Raw genomic sequence first — 11,764 nt, forward strand, 5'->3', positions numbered from 1 at the left:
AAATTTAGAATTGTTATATCTTTTTGTTTTTTTTTTAATTTTTTTTCAACGTTTATTTATTTTTGAGACAGAGAGAGACAGAGCATGAACGGGGGAGGGTCAGAGAGAGGGAGACACAGAATCTGAAACAGGCTCCAGGCTCTGAGCTGTAAGCACAGAGCCCCATGCGGGGCTCGAACTCACGGACCGCGAGATCATGACCTGAGCCGAAGTCGGCTGCTTAACCGACTGAGCCACCCAGGCGCCCCTGTTATATCTTTTTGAAGAAGTGGATATTTTACCATAATGATCTGGCCTTCTCGATCCTTCTTAATGATTTTTGTCTTTCAACCTGTTTCGTCTGATTTTAACATTGTTTGTTCAGCTTCCTTTTGAGTAATATGTACCTGGAATTTATTTTTCCATCCTTTCTCTCAGCTGTCAGCTTTCTTTTTTCATATTTCTTTTAGCCTTTAGGTTAAATTGTATGTGTGCCTTGTCAATAGTGCAGAGCTGGATTTTGTGTTTTGTTTTATTTTAATCTGACCAGCTCCACTTGTTTGGTAAGTTCCATCCATACTTATATGTTGCGGTTATTGAAACAATTTGTGGCTATTGAAATACTGAAATTGCTTATTCTCATACTACTTTTTTATTTGATTTGACCCAGTACTTTTTAATGTTTCTTTTTTCTCCTTTATTACCACTGATTAGACTGAGTAAAGTTTCATGATTTATTTTTCTTATTACATTTTTTTCCCTCCTCTGTGGGTTTGGAGTTTATGTATTTATGTAATTTTCATATTTCATTTCTGTTTTATATTAAATATTTCATGTGTTATTTTAATGAATCTCTAATGATTTTTAACCATATGTATAAAATATAACAATGTGTACAGCCCAGCTCACATTTGGGGGAAATACAAGTGGGTGGAGGAGAACACAGGGTGTCCAGGGGTCATAGAAACCTCTGACTTGAGTCCAAGCAGCAGGAACTTTCTCGTGTTTTCACAAGGTTTTTAAAGAGAAAGAGGAGGAGCAGAAAGTAGATGAGATAGGCAAAAAAAGAAACGGGGGGAGCACAGAAGAGCACAGAGTCTCAGAGACAGAAATGCGCATTTCTCATTGGGACGCAGTTCACAGACTTACCTGTGAATGTATGCGAGTGTGTGTGTGAATGTATGTTCGCATGTGAATATGTATGTTTGTGAGTGTGTATATGTGTGTGGGTATACCTGACTGTGTGTTTATTCCTGAAAGTATGTGTGTGAGTGTATATTTGTGTGAGAGAGCGTATGTGTGTGTGTGTGCCTGAATGTTTGTATGTACCTGAAAGTATGTACGTATGGGTTTGTGTGAGAGTGTATGTGTGTATGTGCCTGAGTGTATGTTTACATGTGAATGTATACTTTTGTGAGTGTGTGTATGTGAGTGAATGTGTATCCTGGTGTGTATGTGTGCCTAAGAGTGTGTGAGAGTGTATATGTGTGTGTTATGCTCAGCCCTGAGGACAGAGAGAGGCAGAGAGTAGAAAGGAAGCCAGAAAGTACATCTAACAATAAAGGGCTCATTTTCATGTATTACAAACAACAGCAAAGTTTGAAAGGCAAACCAGTGGTGAGAAAGCTAGTAAGTGAGGCCAGCACAAGAAAATGTTGAAGACAGGATCTGAATGGTGGGTTCCTTTCCAGAGATAAATGGATCAGGAGAAGTTGAATTTCTGTGGATCAGAGGTTATAGGTTTACAGAAATAGTGACTGAGACAGGCCAGACTGGCATAGTTCAAAAATATTTCCTTTTTCACAATGAAAGCCTGAAAGACATTATTTCTGAGACTTTTATTCTGTGCTATTGTAACTCTTTTTTTTTTTTTTTTTTGGTACACTAGCTATCAGTACAAGAATCAATTTGTTGACAATAGTTGCTAAAGAAGTTTTGGTCTCATCTCAATGTAATCTATACCCTGATTAAATTATAAACAGATTTCTAGGATTCAGTAATGATAGTCCACATGGTGTAGAAAAGTAGGATTAAAATAGAACACTCTCTTGTTCAGTGATGGGAGTGCTAGTGACATGTCAGCTTATGAGAAACAGATATGGTAAAATAAAATACCCCACGTCTAGTTTATTTCTCTTTACAGGCAGAGTTATGAAATCGTTTCCTGAAAGAACTGATGCACAAAATGGAGTTAATTAGCGTGATTAAAAAAATATTATATTTTTCATTCTAAACTGTGTTTTTTGTTGCTATTATCTCTGTCTGTGCTGATGTCTTCTTACTCATCTCATGACAGATGGGTTTTGAAGGCCAGAATTCCACAATTCATGGATGCTTTTCTAACACAAAGTAGCAGTTACGTGAACTAGCCTTGAAGTCAGATTGACAGGGACCTTAACGTACCATTTCCAGTCCTGTAGGCTCAGCCAAGTTGTCTAATTTCCTTAAGTTCACTTTTCTTATTGGAAAAATAAAGCGAATGATTGTGTCTACCTCCTGGGTTTTTGGTGTGGACTAAATGAGATATAAAAATGCAAAGCAGCATGAAGTACCTAATAGGTTCTCAATAAATATTCTTTATTCTTGTCATTCATATCCACAAAGTCTTAATTTCCTCTTTTTTCTCTTTAAATGTTGGAAGAAGATTGTAAATGGCAGCTAGCATATCATAAAATGATGTAGGACCATTTAGAAAAGTGGGGAGGTATTTAGATCTCAAGTCAGCACTATATAAACATCTGTGGGAGCCAACAACATTGTATGTCCTCCAAGTATTTCATGGAAGCAGCGGGGTTCCTGCTGGGACTTGGTCGTGCCAAACCCCCAAGAGCCCAAAGACTGTCTTTTCAAAAACTCTTCTCTCTATTGCCCAGGGCCATGTTCTGCCAGAAAGCTGCCTTCCTCAATCAGGTCACTAAGTGTGACCCCAAAGAAACGACACACCAAGATATCCATCCAACTCTCAAAAGCTTTCTTTCTGCTCCCAGCTGTAACCAAAAAGACTTCCTTCCATAGCATACATGAGAGAAGGGAAGAGCTTTTCAGAAACTACACTTGAGTCCATGGCAGAGTGAAAGAGGTGGGAGGCATCAGGCCCGTTTCCAGATTTCTCTCTGGCCCATATTACCTAGATTTATATCCAGCCTCTGGAACAGTTTATCCAAAAGCTGTTAGGATGATTTGGGTTTCACACAGAGTTACAAAAGCATAGTATGAGCCTGATGTCTTTATTTTCCATGAAGTCTTGTTGAGGGGAAGTGAAGCATACTTGGGTCCCAGATCCTGGAGCAATAGGGGCTATATAGAGAGATATGCCAGTCTCTCACCAAGACAGGATAGTAACAAAGAATAGGCCTCCTCCCTTTTTGCACATTCATTTATATGTAATTTGGTCAAACTGACATCTACTCACCAGATTTTTAGACCCCATAGATTTGGAACAATCTTTCTTCAAATCCTGCCCTGTTCCTGAAATCCTTCTGTTCTTAGAAAACATCCAGCCAAATGAATTGATAAAGCTATTGAAGGAGCTGAGGCTGCAGCAAAACTCACTATATCAGAGACTAAGAAGATTCACTTTATTCTTAGCTCTACAGGGTGTATTAGTCAGATGGGGGCTGCAGTACTGCTATGTAATAAATTATCAAACTCTCAGCAATATAAAACAAAAATTATTAATTTTTTCTTAATCAGAGGACTGCAGATCAGTGAGAGAAACTTGGCTCCAAGCTGCCAGTGGGTTCAGGTTTCCTGCAACTGTCTCTCATCTGGGCACCAGTGATGACCCAGGATGTAATCTGTTCATGGAGGTTGCAGAAGCTCAAGAAATATGAGAAAGAACATATTTCTTAAGGTCTAGGCTCTGTCCTGGCCTTCTTGTTACTTCTGCCCCATTTCATTGGCCAAAGCACCTCATATAGTCAGGCCCAACATCAGTTGGGTGAAGAAGTAAAGTCCATTCACCATGACTCATGGAAAGAGTGGGAAGGAGGCAGGAGTTATGAACAGAGAATACAGTTCACCCCACAGGGTAAGTCAAGAAATGTTAACATAAAAAGTGTCAAGATAAATCTTACTTTCTTCATACCTTGCATGGCATTATACAGTCTAGGCAAATGACCTACAACTGAGATTGAGGCTGTGTATTAAAAATTCCAATCCAAGTAGCCTGAGATGCAGTCCAGGATTATGAATTCTGAAAAACTTCTTTAAGAAATGCTATTGCCATCCCCCATCCAAGGTATAAACACTGCACTAACAAGTATCTTTATGGCATGCAAATCTACTATAATTTTCTGACTACAAGATAATAAAGAATTTTACCAGGTGGCAATTTGGAATTGTAATGTACATAACAAGTAAAGCCTACTTGTGAGGGGAAATTACCCTTGGATTTCTTAGAGTTATTGAAAATGAAAAAGAATTGAATTTGAGGAACACTGAAGAGTTTGAAAGCAAGTCTACATCTCCAGACTTCATGCCTCCTCTCTGTGTATCAGCTGGAGCAAATATTTACAGCAGAGTAGGCAGACATCAAGAGAGATGCCACAGGGCATGACCAGCATGGGTAGCTGGTTTTTCCTTTCTCATCCTATCATTTTGGTGTAATAACAATGCAATGACATTTTTGATTTAGATGCAAATGACATTTGCATTTTGATATTAACTTCTTGGCTTTTCCCTCACAAATTTTGTTTATAATGACTTCCTCCCAGAGTGACAGTAATTGGCCAACACCCTGCTGTTCCGTGGCTCATCAACCATTGACTTGTCTCTACAGCTGTGGACAGGACACCTGACTGCAGGTCACGTGTGGGCTAGGGTCCAGTGCATGGCTGCCACGTGTCGTCCAGGTGGCTTTGGGCACTGTGGGCAACCCACTGCTTCAGGATTTCCAAGGAAGAAACATCCTCATTAAGGTGTCGGTGTGAGATCGGTAAGGACATGGACAGGGTTGGAGCACTTACTGTGCCAGGCACTGAGGACACACAGAAACAAGAGGTTTCTGTCCCTGTGAAGCTGCAGTCTAGCAGAACATACTGAAGTGTGAAGACATAATTTCAAAAGAATATGACAAGGTATGATGAGTAAACAGTTATTTTGAATTGTTGTCTAGGTGTTTTACAGGATGGCAACCCTATTCACACCAAGTATGGACACTTAAAGACCTGAGTTTAGGATTTTTGCCAAAAGTTCTCACTTTGCTTTTCCTGAGGCACCATTGAAAAGGACCTCTTAGAATTGAGCCCACAGCAAGTTAGTGACCTCCACCCCAAACACCTTAGAAATAGTAGGTGCTTGCTTGCCTGTTCTCTGTCTCTTGCTTACTTATGACCTGAGATGGAGGACTGCCTTTCTCTGGCTCATTGTGTGCCCTTCCCCCATCTGTGGGATCTGTAAGTAATACATCTGTGACTTTACTTCCTTTGTGGGGTGTATTGAAACTGCACCTTCAGTCAAGATACCTTATGATTTTCACTTCCCCAAAGTGGGGTCTCAGAGGCTGAAGGGCTAGCTACCTGCTGACCAACCCCATGTGGGTGGCTCATGCCTCCTCAATCAAGAGGTCATGATCTGTGGATTGTCAACTTAATATTGGCTCTTCCAAACAATTCTTAAAGGTAGGTGGTCATCTCATTTTACAGATGACCTTGCGACTCAGAGACTTCTAGGAACTTGAGCAAGGGTCCGCAGCAATTTGACAACTGAGTCGAGATTCCAACTCAGACCAAAATTTGGCCCCCAACTGCTTGCTCTTCTCGCCACTTGGCTTACAGAGAGTGAAGCATCTTGTTTTGGAGGAATGTGGTGCCCTCAAAATCTCATCTTTAGCAGTCCCCTCACCTAACATATTTCTAATTTAATAAGTTCATTTCTTTACTCTCTCTGCTTAGGCAGAAACTATGTATTATAAGAATTTGAATCCCCTGAAGCAATGGCATGGATAGTAGTAGATACTCAAATAGATATAGATAGATATAGATATAGATATAGATATAGATATAGATATATAGATATATATCACTAACATTAAAAAAAACCCAGAAATACTAACAGGATGAAAAAAAGCACCCTGCTCTGCAAAGCCAAATAGAAGTGGAGCTGAGATGATTTTCTGCCTTGTTTTTTGAGGGCATCTGAATTGCCCATATTATTCTCTTCTTGGTCAGTGAACCTCACAGGACAAAGGATCAGATGAAACAATTAGCATCAAAATCACATTAGAAAAAAGACAAGTGTCCAGTCATTTCAACTGCTCACAAAAAATATGTTCTTCCTTTTCCTGATGCTATTTAAAGCCTCACTGACCTTCCTAAATTCCCAGTTTCTACTTAATCTCTGTGCTGGTCAAGATAGCAGTCTTCACTCCCTAACCTTCTCTTTCCACCCAGTGGTCACCCTTTGAAGTCATGGAGAATGCCACGCACACAAGGAAGCCATTAGTAGAGTCCCAACCTATATAGCCTACCATAAATTAGAATGCTAAGGAAGCCTTTTCATCCCTGCAAAGCGACTCAGGCTGACTGCTAGCAGTGCCTTCCCATCGATGACAAGTCACCAAAGAGTTCTCTCTACACAGCTCATTTCTGGTGGCAGCAATATTCCTGTCTGACTTCTGAAGTGATTTTTTGCAATGCACACGGCTGCCAGAGGCAGGGATTCTGGAATGAGAGTTTTAGCAGCCCTCACTCCCCCCAGCCTTCCCCTTCTCTCTGATGGGTAGGGACTGGGGGCCAGCCTTGAGTGGGGTTCCTTTATTGCCTCTCTTCCTGGAATCAGGAGCCTCACAACTTAGCCATGTACTTATACTTCTAAGACTCCTTCTATTGCATTTGTGTGCTTCAGTTCAAGTTTTGACGTTACTTCTAAATCTCCAAAGAAGTGTGTTGAGATTATTGAAAAGTGTAAAGTTGGCATTTATTATAATGATGAAATCAGCTCCCTTAAGAATTTCTTATATGTCAAAGGCTAAAATTATTTTAAATAAAATGTTTCTGTGAATATAAAATCTAATTATAACACTGTATCCAGAGGCTGGAAGATTCTAGGATATGAGATACTAAGAAGATATTTGATTATCTCATTCCCAGATTAAATGTGGAGAGAGGGGGTGTGCTGGAATGAATCATGAATTATTGCATTCTTGGGGAAGCAGTTACATCCTGAGTCTCAGTTCCCCATTTGCAAAATAAGGTGGGAATGAGTGGTCTCTCTATTTCCTTCAAGTTCCAATAATTCTTTTTCTGACTTGGGTTCTCCCAGAAGCAGAGAGAAAAGTTGATTCAGGAGGTGATTTCAGGAAACTCTGTTAAGGGTGTAGGGAAGTGAGATAGAGAAGACAGCCCATAATGGGTGTGTCATCAGTTCATTTGTCTTTGTAGGCCACTGGGCTCAATCTATCTGGAGAACTTTGGAAAACAGTATGGAACATGCCTCAAAGGCAGGGAGCTGGGGTATTTGCACACCACGTCCCACCGGTCATTGGTGAGGGCACTTCTGGCCTGCCACATGGTGGAAAATGCTGGAGAAATCCCTACAGCTGAGAAATTCAGGTGCTGATGGTTGGAAGGTAGGCAGTGCCCCTGAAGGTTGTGGAGATGTGGAGACATGGGTGGAGCACCAGTGGTGCCTGCTACACATTTGCCCTCAAGATCTGCATGTAAGTTGTGTCTTGTAGACATCTGGCAACTCTGTCTAGTCAAGGTGAAAGTCATAGCAGAATCACAACCAGTGTCTTTGTGATAATTGCACAGTCTCATTTGGTCTGGTGGTTTTGCCCCGTGTGTCACAGAACACAGGCATTGTTAATGTACAGTCTTGTTGGTAAAGAAATAACAATACATGTTCAAATTACTTTTCATATTATAAATTCATGCTTTCATGTCACCATGTCTTGCTGTCGTGATGTCATTCTCACTTGGATTCTGATGTGCCTTCACAAGCAAGAGAATAATGGCTCACGATGAGATAGTTCTCTGGGAATGCACCACCCCCAAGTGCTGGGAGGGTATCAAGCACAGGGCAATGTGGCTCATGGGAGTGGCATCTATTGTGTGTACTGAGCACAGTTGATTGGATGACACCAGCAAAGAGACTTGAGGTAGATTCCCGTGCTTCTGGGCAACTCAAGGAACTTCTAAGGCATAGAAAATTTGCTTCAAGTCAGATGCATCCTTAATAAGTGAAAGTCCCTGCCAATAATGAGTGGGGAAAAGATGGACCCAGATTTCTAGTTTCTTTCATCTGTTTTTCAGTTTGTTAATCGTACTCATTCATTGAGTCAACAGACCTTGAGAACCTGTCTTGCTCCAGCACTAGGGAAACAGCAGTGAAAACTGATAAATTCTCACCCTCACCTTCCTTTTTGGTGAGAAGAGACAGACAATAAATAAATAACTAAATAAACACTGTGTCAGGGGTTAACAATGTTAGGGAGAGAAATGAGTCAGGGGAGGTAGATGGAAAGTGGAGAGGTTTAGGAGAAGAGATTTACCCAGAGGCTGGCCGGCCGATAAAATGCCTCTGAGACCAGACCCATGAGATAGAAGGAAGGGCTTGAAGGAACCAGGTAGACTGCTGGCGACAGAGCCCCAGGCAGGAAACACAAAAGCAAAGAACTGGAGGCCAGGATAAGAACCAGGGGTGGAACTGAGCAGGGGAGATGAGGGCAGAGTTCTGGGAGGTGGGCCAGTTAATCATGTGGTGCAGGTGAGAATTTTGACTCTCACCTGGAGTGATGCAGGAAGCAGAGACCTGACATTCCCTGATTTTGGTTTGAAAAGCATCACTCAGGAGCTCAGGGGAAGTAAAGCTGGAGGGAAGTAAGGATAAAGCTATAGAGACGATTTTATGCTGATTTTGTTCCTATCTCTCATGTGCCAAAAAATCCTCTAGTTCTGCCTTTGCCAGCTGCCGAGAATTGAATTGTGTCCCCTCCAAATTCCTGTGTTGAAATACTAACCCCCAAGGTGATGGTATCTGGAGATGGGACATTTGGGAAATAATTAGGTTTGAATGAGGTCCTGAGGGTGGAGACTTTATGATGAGATTAACGTCATTATAAGAAGAGGAAGAGACACCAGGGCTCTCTGCCAGGTGGGGACACAGGGAAGAGGTGGCCTGTGCAAGTGAGGAAGAAGGCACTCACCAGGAACTGATTGTGTAGACATCCTGACCTTGGACTTCCAGCCTCCAGAGCTGAGAGAAATCTCTGTTGTTTAAAGTAAAGATCTTTCTGTGTTCCTTCGTTCATTCATTAATTCGTTCCTTCCTTCCCTCTTCCTTTCCTTCCTTCTTCCTTTCCTCCCTTCCTCCCTCTCTCCCTCCCTCCCTCCCTTCCTTCTTTCCTTTTTTCTCCATATCCAAGGATTTATTTATCATTAATAGTACTTACAGAAGTTCACATTCAAGAGATAACAAAATCTCTTGTAAAACCCATATGGATCCATCTGCAAGTAGAATACGATAAACACCAACAAAACCCAAGATAGCTGACCCAGAGAGGTGTGGAGACTGGGTGGAGGCTGAAGATGGCCTTGCCACATGCATGGGCTAGGTCTTCCCAGGAGAAACACAATAAGGGCAGGTGGTGACTGTGCCCCAGGCTTGTAACAAGCAGCTGATGCCTGGGGACTGTCTCTGGTACTTACAGAGAGATCCTAAGAACTGAAAGAAAAGAAATATCTCATGTTTAAAGCCACACAGTCTGTGGTACTTTGTGATGGCAGGCAAGCAGACTCATACATGAGTCACTTTTATTCCTTTTCCTAAAGTTGCTGGCATCAGTCAGTGGTGGCAAGGAAATTTCCAGGGAGTGGTGCTTACAGCCTTAAGGAGACTCCTGGGTGGACAGAAGGGCTGTAGAAGGGAGGCCACTGGGAGGCCAGAAGGCCTAGGCCATGAAGGGCTATGTGGGCCCCGGGGAGGGGCTGGGATTTCACCATCCTCTTGAGGGGAGCTGTTACAGAGATTGGGCAGAGGAGTCAGGTTTGTTATAAAAAGATGACTGTGGCTGCTGAGGAGGGGAGGCAGGTGGAAGGAAGGTGGACCCACAAGTGAGGAGCCCAGGATGTGCTCAGTCCAAGTGTAGGCCCAAGACTTTGGTGGCCTAGTTGGGGTGGCTGCAGTGGGGGAGGGGGATAATGAAATTGGAGAACACTTTGGACATACAAAGACTTGTGGATTGAGTGTGTGTGTGTGTGGGGGGGTGTCGAGGGAGGGGAGACACCCAGGTATTGCCTGGGGTTCAGACTTGAGTAAATGGTGGGGTAGAATAGCAGGTGTGTCAATGACCACCAGAAACTCTACAGTAGCTGGGTCACAGGGACATGGCCAGGATCAGATGCTGAGTAGATGCAAAGAGAAATACCATGAGCCTGGGGGGGGGGGGCAGTGGTAACAGGAAAGAGAAATGAAGCAGAGGAAGGGGGAGGAAGTGTAGGGGAAGGGTGCGGCCCTGGCCCAGTCTTGCTTGGGTCTCCTGGGATGCTTGCAGACCAGTAGGTGACAAACATAAATAAGTGCAGTGTGTCATCTGACCCCCGGCTCACTGCTGTAATAACTACGGTCCCAGGCTTTCTTTCTGAATATAGGATTTTAAGGGCCAAACATTAAATTCTTTGTTTTTAAACACAGAATTTTCGAATATATGTGGGTTCACCATCAGAAAAGAGTTGTTCAGGATGACTTCTAAAGCTCTTTTCATTTCTTTCTTTTCTTTTTTTTAATTTTATTTTTTATTTTGTAAAATTTACATCCAAATCAGTTAGCATAGAGTGAAGCAATGATTTCAGGAGTAGATTCTTTAATGCTCCTTACCCATTTAGCCCATCCCCCCTCCCACAACCCCTCTAGCAACCTTCAGTTTGTTCTCCATATTTATGCGTTTCTTCTGTTTTGTCCCCCTCCCTGTTTTTATATTATTTTTGTTTCCCTTCACTTATGCTCATCTGTTTTGTCTCTTAAAGTCCTCATATGAGTGAAGCCATATGATTTTTGTCTTTCTCTGACTGACTAATTTCACTTAGCATAATACCCTCCAGTTCAATCCAAATAGTTGCAAATGACAAGATTTAATTCTTTTTGATTGCTGAGTAATACTCCATTGTATTAGTGTCTTTGACAAAGCAGGAAAGAATATCCAATGGAATAAAGAAAGTCTCTTCAGCAAGAGGTGCTGTGAAAACTGGACAGCAACATGCAGAAGAATGAACCTGGACCACTTTCTTACACCATGCACAAAAATAAACTCAAAATGGATGAAAGACCTCAATGTAAGACAGGAAGCCATCAAAATCCTCGAGGAGAAAGCAGGCAAAAACCTCTTTGATCTTGCCCACATCAACTTCTTACTCAACATGTCTCCACAGGCAAGGGAAACAAAAGCAAAAATGAACTACTGGGACCTCATCAAAACAAAAAGCTTCTGCACAGAGAAGGAAATAGTCAGCAAAACTAAAAGGCAACCAATAGAATGGGAGAAGATCTTTTCTTTTTTCTTTTCTTTTTTCTTTTCTTTTCTTTTCTCTTTCCTCTCCTCTCTTCTCTTCTTCCTTTTCTTCTTTTTTTAAATGTTGGGCTGGAACTCATAACCCTGAGATCAAGAGTTTTTGTGCTCCACCAACAGAGCCAGCAAGGCACCCCTTTTAATGTCCCTTTGAACGCTGAAATTCTAATGATTGGAAACCCAGAGCATGAGCAATGCTTTTCTTTTCTTTTTAAAATAGGCTCCATGCAGGAGCACCTGGGTGACTCAGTTGGTTGAGCGTCTGACTTTGGTTCCGAT

This window comes from Lynx canadensis, chromosome A3, assembly GCF_007474595.2.
Source record: "Lynx canadensis isolate LIC74 chromosome A3, mLynCan4.pri.v2, whole genome shotgun sequence".
Classification (NCBI taxonomy): Eukaryota; Metazoa; Chordata; class Mammalia; order Carnivora; family Felidae; genus Lynx; species Lynx canadensis.